The following is a 9584-nucleotide window of genomic DNA, read 5'->3' on the forward strand; positions in this document are numbered from 1 at the left end:
GGACATCTCAGTGACCGTCTCCAAAGCTCTCCATATTTCTGCAGGTGCTGTGAAAGGTGTGGGGCAGGGGAACGTTTTTCAGCCGGCTCAGTGCATGCACACAGCCGCAGACCCAGGGACACAAAAGGCAGAGAGCATATGTGACAGCCAGCCTTTCGGGCAGCAAACACTGAGATGAACCAGTAGTTAAATGCATGAGCAGCTCCCACTTGAGATCTAAGCACTGACCCAAGCCATGAGGGCTGAGTAATAAATCACATCTTTCATTTGCCAGCCTAAGCAGGGACTCGTTACACTTGTGACTGGTCACATACACAACAAGTTTTGGTTCACCCAGCACTCGCAGCACTTGGAGGACAGATCACTAAAACAATGGACCTGAGCAAGCTGCTGTGACACGTATGATTCCTACCCAGACAGCTCATCCATAAACCCAGAGTACCAGCTTCACCCACCCTCTCTCCCCCTTTACCCCAAAAACTCAGCCTTCTGTTTACAGCATCCTGCTCGATACAGACTAAACGCAGCGATGGCACATAGAGTTACCCCAAAGCGTGGCACCGTGCTGGGCATGGGCTGCAATGGTGAGCCCAGCTAAGGTGGTCTGCACCCCACTGCCACCCTAAGAGATGCACAGGTGCCTCTGCGGGGGAGCCTGCACCCCAGCTCCTAAAGGAGCTTCAGAGGAATAGCTACACATAATTTATTTTTACTGATGGATGTGTCGGAGAGGTTTGTTCGTAACAACTCTGTCACCATAGAAAGGGCCCTAAGTTCTAATTTCTTTGGCTGTTTTGCCACAAGAGAGTCTCTGGAAGGAAAAGGCAAGAAAAATGGTGCTGTGGTCTTTTTGGTGCCTCTTTAGGAAATTCAGCACAAGCCCGAGAAGACACTTGGGATCAGCACTGCTTAACATTTAGGTGCATCATGCCAATCTCAGAACACACAGGCAAGGCAGGAAAGTTCAGTCTTCCACTCTACCCCAACAAGTTTCTGATTTCTGAGTGTTTGGTGCCAGCAGAGCATCCCAAAACCCAGTTTCTAAACAAAAATTATCTCTTCCCCAGGAGCCAGGCATCTTAGCAGGACTTTAAATCTTTATATTCAGCCAACAAAAGCCAAATAGATTCTTCTAACAGAGAAGTTTGGGGTTTTTCTTTATTTTCCCCCTTCTTTAATAGGTGTCAGGAAAGAAAAAACCTTGGACACAGACAACGCTGCTGTTTCAGGCCCCTGCATCCCCCTTGCCAGCATCAAACCTGGGGTGCAGAGCCAGAGGTTGTCGTGCTGCTGCCAGAAAGGATGAAATGGAGACGAGCAAGGCAGCCCAACCCCGAGCTCTTCCTCTGCCTTCTGCTGTGCCAAAATGCCATTGAGGAAAACGCTAACTTTCTTCTAAAATAGCACCGCTATCAGCCCAAGTGAGCGGAAACATTATTTTCCAGCTTCGCAGACCATGTTTGAAAAGCAACAGGGCAGTGGAAAAACAATTTACGTGATGTAGAAATAAAGGCGGTTGACAGCATCCCCTTTCAAGTGTCATGATAAATCTAAATATTGTATATTCCAAGTCAGTCACTTCATTATGTAAGTAATTGCCTGAAATGTCATTTTGATTTTGTCTGTCTTCATTAATATTGCAGCTCTTCACTGGTTCTCCGAGATGGTTCACTCAAATATTGCAAATTTAGGAACGGGATTGAGAAATCTCCTGGGAGAACTTAAAAATTGTGACTAAGAGCATATTAAATTGCACCTTCTGCCTGAAAGAGGCTCTTTGTAGGAAGCATTCGGTGCAGTTTCCAGCATAATAATGTATCTGGGCAAGTCATCTCTGGGAACTTAACTCTTGTCTCCTGGCTGCAAAAGCACTAATGTTAAACCAGAGATTTCCCAGTCCGTTGGCAACCACTCCCCAAGGCACGGGAAGCAGCAGACAGAACTGCATTAAATGGTGATGGATGGGAACCAGAGGAGCCTCTACCACTGAAACACTGCTCCACAAAGTCCGGGGTTTGAAAGTTTAGGAACTGGCTCGGGTTGAGCAGAAGTTGCACAGCCTGCTTGCCCCAAACAACCTTCTTCCCATATCCAGGAATTGACTTTTCTGCTGCTTAAAACAGCATCGCTCTGTCCTCAAGCGTGTCAAAGATCCCACCTGCTTGGCTACACAGACAGAGCCCAGCCAGCGCACGTTCCAGTCCTCGGCACACGTTAATCCAAGTGAAGTTGGCAGCGAGGCTCCGAGAGCCTTCTAGCATCTCACCTCCGTGAAACACTACCACTTCTCGAGCCTGGGCCACATATTGCTCTCGGGGTGTTTAAGCATCGGCTTCCAGGCTGTGCACCTGTACTGGTTATTTTTAAATGCACTGTTGGGGTGCTTGCATATGAGAACAGCTCACACGCACAAAAACCACTTAATTGCCTCCATCGGAGCAGCGGCAGCAGTTTCTGTGGTGGCAGTGCCCTGCTGGCGGAGATGCTCTCACATTCGAGCTGCTGCATTTTTATTCACTCCCCAAAGCACCAGCCCCTCTCCCCCTCAACCTGGTCTTCCCTTCCCCAGACAGCACCGCCACACTCGCACCTCCAAATTTATAGTGTCAGCCTCTGTTTGCTCTGCGCTGTTCCAGGAGCATAAAGAAGAAATGAAAGTGTAAATCAAAGCGTCTCCCAAATGGCTTCCATGTGAGGAAACTGTATGCGCCTTCCCAAAAAGCGCCTTCTCTAGCAGTGCAGCACAAATTACGTCCTCCAAAGAGGGGAGCCCAGCAGCCAGCGCTGCCCATCCACAGCATTTGCTCCTTCGTAGGCTGAATGGAAGTCCCTGAGATGCCACCAGAATCCCACCATGCCAGTGGCATCCAGACAGTTGCTGGAAGACCCCTCTCCTCCCAGCACGCCACCCGTGCCCACTCTCCCCAGCTTGTCCATCACATCAGCCACCTCGGAAGAGCAGCCAGGAGATGCTCCAACAAGGGCCACCACTGAACATGCACCAGAGAAACCACCCCCACCACCCTCTTCAGCAAAGGCACCAACCCTCACACCAAAACATAGCGCGTTGCAGAGGCACAGCAGCTCCTGCTTTCCCAGATTTTCTATCCCCCACTCCTCAAATGGAAGCACCGCTAGAAATTCACCTTTTCTTCTTCTCATTGCTTCCTGGCCAGGTCTTTACAATAAGTGGGATTCAAAATGAAAAAAGTTAATTTTTTTTTTCCCCCCACATACTGGCATGAGCTATACACAAATCATAATTCCTAAAAATAACAAATTGCAGAACAGGGTAATCAGAAGTAAATTGATATTGATAAATAAGCTTTTCTTCCATGCGGTAGGTGGTTTATTTTAATCTAATGAGTTTTATATTTTCTGAGCTTTCAGATTCCATGATGAAGAGCCGTCCGCGCTAGAATTACGAAGCACTTTGAAATATTGTAATTTTATGGCTCATTTTGTCAGGACTCTTGAAAATGAGATTTGTTCCCAGTGAAAAAATTTGCCCTTTTTTTCTTCTATTCCCTGCAGTGAAGGAAAAAATTCCCTTGTTAAATAAATACAGGCCAGTATGCACACAGAGAAGGGAGCAAAGGGGCACGGCTGTCAGCAGCTGCTACAACCCACCTAAGCCCCGAGACAGTGTTTGCAGGAGAAAGAATGAAAGATGCTTTCTCCCCCCTTCCTCCACCCCAAAAGCAAAGCTGTGGTTGGAGACACGGCTGTTTTCTCTCCACCCAGGCCAGGGGATGCCCACAAAGCCGACCGGGAGTCTGAGCTGCTCTGCACATCCCAGCTAGCACCAGTTGCCGGTATTTAAACCTTTTTTCTAGCAGAGAAAAAAAAAAGCTAGAGCTGTTACCTACTAACAACTAGTAACACCAAAGTTTCCCACATTTCCTGCACTTTATTCCCATTTCAACACAAGGACAGGAGGGGAAACATTTTGTTTGGAGCCTTGAGAGATTTCTTTTCCCATAGGAAACAAGCGTTAGCTCCAAAACAACATTAACGCCTTGCTTAACCAACAGCCCTAGACCAGAAGAAAATGCCGTGTTTGAACTCCTCAGTCCATGCAAGAAAACTTTGGGTTGGAAGTGAAATTGGTTTTCCAAGTCATTGCAACCAGGGTAAAATAATTCCGTTAACTGCCCAGCTCTGCATTAGCAACATGCAAACCCTCCGCTGCAGCACGCCCCAACCACTGTATCCCCAAGGAAAGTAATTTAGTGTTACAAGTACAAGCATACAATTCACCTCTTCATTCATGCAATATTAAAACAACACCCTGGGGGCTTTGGGAAGGGGCACTCCCACTCCCCGCTGCAGCAGGCACAGCCACCCATCCTTCCATGGCAAAGGCAGTATCTTTCTTGAGTAGATGGAAGAGGAAATGCCCAATTTTTAAATTTTGTTTTGTTTTGTTTTTTTTTTCTTTTAGTGGGGCAGTGCTGGCTCTGCTGAGTCTCCAGCACTAGTTGCTATGATGCCTATGATGACTAGCAACCATTTTCCATCACAAAACCTCACTTAAGCTGGCAGCTCATAAACTAGGAGGCAGACTGGGATGGGGCATGGAGACCAACCCAACAGGCTCCTGTCTCTCCCAGTTCTTGGGCTGCACCGATAGAGAACCCAGAACATAGAGGCAAGGCAGCAAAGGAGCAGCAGGGCTACAGAGCAGATGATGCTAGCGTGGGATGAAAAGGTGGAAAAGCAGCCAACAGCAACAGAGCTTGGCTTAAAGAAAAAAAGGAGGGACAGGGGGGAAAAGGAGGAGGGGGAAGAAGGGTGGGAATTATTCCTTTAGGAGGTAGAAAGCTGAACACAGTGAAGTGGCATGCAGTCTGGTCTCACAAGACAGGAACCTCTCTCCAGACTCTTAAAAAAATATACAGGCAATGGTCAAAGTGGCAAATGTAAAGATGCTGAAGGCCTGACCCAAAGCCTGCTGGTGAACTGGAGTCCAGATGCTTTCTTCTTGTGCCCTGCCTGGAAGAGGGCAGGCTTTCCTGCCGACTGACGTAAGGCAGCAGCCTGGCTGGACTTCCAAGCACCACTATCAAAATTACTCAGGAGAAGTGTCCGACATCCTCATACTCTGACACAACATCTGAGTGAGTTTGTAATATTGCCACACAGCCTGTGCTTACATATCCTAGGGCACTCCTGCCTGCACTGCTTCAGATGGAAGCACACAACTTCCGTTTGATTTGGGGTTTTTAAAGGGAAGAAAAAAAAAAAAAAAAAAAAAGAGGACAATCTGTGAAGTGGAATTGAAGAAGAAAAAAGCATTCATCTAAATATTGCCCACTCCATTCACAGAATAATAAACACACTTAGCAGACACACAGTAGACGACTATTGCTCGAGCTCTCTGGCTCAGTTTGCCCCCCCAGCGCAGGAGCAAAGCAGGGGGCTCGGCAGGGCTGTACACTTGCAGGGACAGGGAGGGACTGGCACAACACCTCCCTCCTTGCCACACTCAGGTGCAGCTTTGAACGTGAGCATCACCTTTTTACAGCAGCAAGAGGAAGCACGCTATAAGCTTTGCTCTAAGTACACCCATGGCGTTGTGAGCAGTGCAATAAAAAACTAAGCATCAACTTCAAGAGCAAGCCATCAGCCACACAACCAGGAGCTCTTGACAATCAGTAACCAAACTACATTTCGAAGCCCTGCCAGAGAAGATGGGTTAGTTATTTCACTTCATCTTCCTTGGCAAACACTTATCACAGCAGACACCACTCCAAGCATCAGCACAGGTTCCCACCTCTCTGCCTCCAGCTCCTCCTAAAATCCAAGCCAGATGTTTGCATCACTGAAAAGCAGTAACAAGGTTATTTGTTCAGTCCTCTGGTAACTCAAACTTCACGCTAGAAAGGTAGATCTTAAGAAGAGACAGAATAGGGGTGCTTCAGAGTAGGAAAAAAGTCAACCCAAAAAAACACCACCCTCACAGTAGAGCAACCTGAACTGCAAAAGCTCTCAGGCCATTTCTTGCCTCATCCAAATCAAGAGAGAAGTGTCCTTGCTGCTTTCGCACAAAGCTCACTTAACTTTCAGCAAGAGGCACTTTGTGGCAACAGACCTTTTCAAGGCCCACTGGCTGTTCAAGCTAATAAAAGTGAGGCTTTGCCTGATGGAGTAACACCGCGAGCACGCTGTGGCTAATCACTCGCTAGCTGAAATTTTAGGAGGGGGGAAAAAAAACCCAAAGTGGTAGAGACAGCACAGCAAAAGGAAGATGAGGCTACTTAGAAGGAAAAAAAAAGAAAATCACAACAACAAAATCCCTCGATCCCAAACAGCAGCCCCCAAGAGCAGGGGGTCAAACTGAAAGACAAAGGCATTCAGCAGAGATGAAGTTATTCGGATTAATGACAGTAGTTCATCACCAGTGACAGGCTTGTTCATGCAAGCCCTCCTAGGACCCCAGCTGCGGCTGAGGATCTTCTAAGCTGTCCAGTCCCTCTCCTACATGCCCTTTTCAAATCTGCAGCAGCCCAGGTACCAGCATATCCCCCTATTGCCATCAGGATTTTGCCCCCAGTAACTTTCTCCCCAGTGGATTCCGAGCAGGACATCTTTCTCCCCTGGAGACCAGCTGTTATATCAAATGCACGGATCGGGGCAAAGCAATTCAGTCCAAGGACGGAAAAAAGCCTCACTGCAATGTTGGCTCCGGCAGAGCCTGGGGAGGAGACATTACAGCCCTCCCACACCCAGCTGAGTTTCCATTGCAAGACACATCCAGCAAGGTCCTTGGCCCCAGGGCACAGGTTAAAGCAGATGCTTCTGCAAAGATGTCTAGCAGAAAGACAATGTGTGTCTGGAATGGCCCCTCTATTTATGGAGTACACCACAGTACAGCCCCCACCAGAGCCATGTGCTAACATCTTCGTGGACCAAAAGCCACCAGGCTCCACGACCAAAGGTTTCCTGCCCACACTGACCAAAACTTCAAGCTCGGGATGCTGCATGGCATAACCCGTGTGTAAATGTGAGTCCAGCCCCTGCTATAGCGTCCTGGTCATCACCGAACCACAGGAAAGATCTAGGATATCTGCAAGGTTTGGGTGAGCCTTAACCACTGGGATTCCCCATTTCAGCTCCAAAACCTGCACCCTGAAATAGGGTCTGTAAGCAACACAAGCATGAAGGCAGGAGTTTTCATGTCTCTAGATCTGGGGCCATAAAAGCCCCAAACTAACCCTCATCCTCCTGTAACATTATTAAAAGCGTTATTGCAGGAAGCAGGACGCTGTAGTGGGAAAAAAAGCAGAAGTTTCGGGATGCACTTTGAACTATTTCCGCTCACAAAGCAAACCTCCATCTAAATGAGCTGGGCTGCAATAGCCTGGCTGCAAGCAGCTGGGACATTTTACACTAACAAAAGGCCACAGGCCAGCCCCTCATCAAGCCAACCTCATATCCTAAATCTGCTTAAATTTAAAAATAATCTCTGCTCAAGACCATCTGCACAGAATATCTAAGAAATTTCATAAATTAAATACTTTTTAAGATGTTCTCACCACCCCAGCTGCTCCTGGGGTATGCTATGAAGAGGATTGCAGTGCCCTTTTTCTTTACGTACCTCCATCAGGTCAGCAGAAAGGCTACCGTACCCTGGACTTTATTTTGAAGATTATTGCAGCTGGGCAACAGATAACATTTCTAGTGCTACCTACCTGCTGCGTTCAGGTGATGCCCCTGGGAGGGACACGCAGCCTCTCTGCACATGGGCTGGGTGCCCTGCCCAGGCCCAGCTACAGCAAAGAGCGAAGCTGTGCAGCTCCCACCTCTTACAAACACTATTTCTCCCACTTACCACCAAAAAAGAAAAAGGGGGGGAAAGAGCATCAATTTTTACAGTTTCCCCATAAAGGGAGTGTTTTACAACTTGGTCTTAAAACAAAACATTGTATTTTCATGACACAATCTTGACTTGGTGCTACAAAATCTATAGTTTGCCTTCCAGAACATGAGAGCTTTGTGCTGGGGAGGGAGGTGGAGAAGGAAAATAGAATTGCAAAGGGATTTCCTCCACCTTCCCTAGGACAGAGGAGAAACGATGGTAAAACTCTCTCCCTTGAAACACCCACCTGGATTTCAGCAAATGCAAGTTTCCCATAGGAATACCTTGCTTTACAAAAAAAAAAATAAAAAATTTGTGCAGCAGCTCTATCCCGTAGCGCTATTGTGCGCCGAGCCACACACACGAGGCATCACCAGGCTGCTGTGGGATGTGTCGGGAAGACCCCAGGAAGCAGCCAGGCTCGTGGTGCGCAGCCCAGCCACGGCAGGCACCGGGAACCAGCAGCTCTGCCAGCCCTCCCAATCCCCTCGACATCAGCTGTGCCCAAGGGATCTGCTGCCAGACAAAGTCTATCCCCCAGCACAGGTAGGGGGGAAAAAAAACCCCAAATGACAACAAAAAGACATGCACCAGCATAGAAAACTCCCCATTCCAGCATGTCCCCCTCCCTGCCCAGAAAACACTGGTTGATAAGAGGGGAGATTTATCTTGGGGAAACGGCAGTCTGGCAAGAGGGTGCTGGCAGCACCCTGGCATGGGACTGGGTTTGGATTTGCCCTCCCCATGCAGAGTACCCACGGGAGAGTCCCAGGCTGCACTCCAGCCAGCTCCACTATTCACCTGCAGATAAGCAGCACATCGTCCCATTCTCTGTATCCTTTTATTTGGCCAGATAAGCTCCCCCAGCTCTGCTTCTCCTTCTCCCTTTAATTTAAAAAAAAAAAAAAAAGCCAACAAAAAGAAACCAACCCGTGTCTTTTCTATCAGCAGCCTTATTAGTTTCTTTTTGGACAAGTCTTTACTACCAACACTACAGATTCTGTATTTTCCCAATCAAATACCAGTAAATAGACCCACACCTGTATGTCTAATTGCAAATGGGCATAGGCTATTATTTACCTTCATATAGCATCCAAAAATTGTGGATCAGAACAAAGAGACTGGTGCCGGGTAGATCAAACCAAAGAATGACACCAGGGAAAAAGCTACCCCTGCCACAAAGAGGGTAGAGCCGAAACACCCCCGGCAAACCCCAAACTCTGCGAGTTAAGAGGATGGGTAATGTAAATTGGCTGGCTGGTTTTAATAGGGACCAGACTCTTGAAGTTTGAGCATTTTCTTTTTAAATAAAGACTCCGGCGACGACTCCAGGCAGTTCAAAGCTAAAGACGTCTGGGCAACGCCAAGTTGGTTGTGCACGGGAGTCGGTATTTGAGGTGGTCAGGAAAACATTTATTTAAATAAAAGAGGATTGCAGGTTTTGTCAGAGATTAAGGAAAAGAGAAGCAAGCCAGGAAGCGTGTGTGTGAGGGGGAAATAAATCTCAAATAAAGCGTTTCCTGAAGAAATAAAAAGAAACCACTCAGGGCAAGTTTGTCATTTTGAAAAGCTGTTTTCTCATTTAATATGTTTTTGAAGGGATTTAAAAAAAAAAAAAAAAAGCAAACAACAAAACCAACCCCAACACGTCTTTCACTGCAGTTCGGTCCCGCCGCGCTGGGGTCAGAGCCGCCCGCCTGTCCCCACGCCGGCTGCAGCGCGG

This window comes from Athene cunicularia (assembly GCF_003259725.1).
Source record: "Athene cunicularia isolate RWA chromosome 6 unlocalized genomic scaffold, athCun1 chr6_part2, whole genome shotgun sequence".
Lineage (NCBI taxonomy): Eukaryota > Metazoa > Chordata > Aves > Strigiformes > Strigidae > Athene > Athene cunicularia.